Source organism: Octopus bimaculoides, chromosome 3 (assembly GCF_001194135.2).
Source record: "Octopus bimaculoides isolate UCB-OBI-ISO-001 chromosome 3, ASM119413v2, whole genome shotgun sequence".
Lineage (NCBI taxonomy): Eukaryota > Metazoa > Mollusca > Cephalopoda > Octopoda > Octopodidae > Octopus > Octopus bimaculoides.
Genome location: NC_068983.1, coordinates 167,514,800 through 167,516,936, shown reverse-complemented (window position 1 = coordinate 167,516,936; position 2,137 = coordinate 167,514,800).

Here is a 2,137-nt window from a genome sequence, read left to right as displayed (position 1 = left end):
ATTAATATATACAATTCATTCCTGCTTCATTTGAGAAACTCTTTCACTGTAACTAAGAGTTTAGTTAGTAATAAACACAAAGCCAACTTAGCTTTTGTTTGTCATAGAAGAAATTGAACTCAGCATCTCAAGTCCCAAAAACACTTGTCAATATTCCAGGGCTGCCACGGGTGAGAGCTGAGTAGTGATGACCATTGACGGCTAAATGTCTTCAACAGAGACACAATGCACTAGCAATGACAGGATATGAACCAGTGACCCATCCACATACTGTCTACTGCTTCAACACCTTAGCATTCTGTGCTTCTTATAAATCAAAATGAAATTGGTAGACTGAGAGACATAACTATTCCATGGCTCTTATGGCATCTCTTACTTTAAAGACATTCACGAATTTGGTCTTTTTTTCTTTTTTAGTCCACTGAAGCAAATGGTAGTGGTGGGTGGTGGTAACAGGATAAGTAGGGCTATGATGTGAATGCTCCTCTCCTGGCCCCTTTAGCATAGCTCATTCAATATATATATATATATATATATATATATTGGGCACATGTAAGGACATTTGAGCGAGATCGTTGCCAGTGCCGCTGGACTGGCTCCTGTGCAGGTGGCACGTAAAACACACCATTTTGAGCGTGGCCGTTGCCAGTACCACCTGCCTGGCCTTCGTGCCGGTGGCCTGTAAAAGCACCCACTACACTCTTGGAGTGGTTGGCGTTAGGAAGGGCATCCAGCTGTAGAAACTCTACCAAATCAGATTGGAGCCTGGTGTAGCCACCTGGTTCACCAGTCCTCAGTCAAATCGTCCAACCCATGCTAGCATGGAAAGCGGACGTTAAACGATGATGATGATGATGATGATGATAGAGAGAGAGAGAGAGAGAGAGTGGAAGAGAGAGAGGATAAGGAGGAGAAAAGAGCCTCAGTATTTAACTGCTAATATAGTAATGAACTGAAGGAAAGAAAAATAAAGTAGTTCCTGGTGAGATTCGAACTCAGAGCAGAGAGAATTTGGTGGAAGATAAAAAAAAATAATAGGTATGGAGATGGTGGTGGGGCTGGGTAACAACCATCTACATTGGGGGGCAGGTGATCCATCGGCTGAAGAGGGGCTCCTCTTCACTTCAACAATTGTGTATGTGTATGTGAGTGTATATGTATGGCGTGTGTGTGTGTGTGTGTGTGTGCGTGTGCGAGAGAGAGAGAGAGAAAGAGAGTATATGTTTCTATGCATGTGCACTAAGCATTCCTGATTAAACAGTTTTCATCCTCTTCTTTTAACAAACAGCATGGAAAATGAAACCAGATATTTAGAACATCTGAGTAATTTTAAGAGGAGACTGGGTTAGTTCATCACGTTGACTGGTATTTAATTTTATTGAGCCTGTAAGGTGAGATTTGAACTCAGAACTTAAAGAGATGAAAGAAATGCTGCCAATGCGAAGAAGGAGTCTTTTTTTTCTCCAATTCTGTCAATTCATCACTTTTTGGTCAGTTCATAATAATAAACACAAATGACTGAACGACATTCTAGCATTCTTCTACACCTGTTCTTCATAGAAAATACTGCCATCATCATTTGAACAGATTTAAATCAATTTATAAGACAAAAACATCATCACGTTTCCTTTCTTTCATATCTCTTATGAATTCTTGTGCTTGCATAAGGAATTGAAGGGAAGCTGAGATGTCGATGATGATGCTAGTGATGGTGCTAGTGATGATGCTAGTGATGATGGTGCTAGTGATGATGCTAGTGATGATGTCGATGATGATGATGCTAGTGATGGAAACAGAGTAGGAAGAGAGCAGCTGAGGTATGGCACGAAAGATGGATAGAATTATTCCTAGACACACAACAACATACTTCGTAATATCACCAATCTCTCTCCCTCTCTCAATATATATATATATATATATATATATATATATGGCGTTAGGAAGGGCATCCAGCTGTAGAAACTCTGCTAGACCAGACCGGAGTCTTGTGCAGCCGCTGGATTTCCAGACCTCAGTCAAACCGTCCAACCCATGCCAGCATGGAAAACAGACATTAATTGATGATGATGATATGCATACACACACACACACACACATATGTATATAGAATAATAATAAATGGAGCAAAACGCATCTA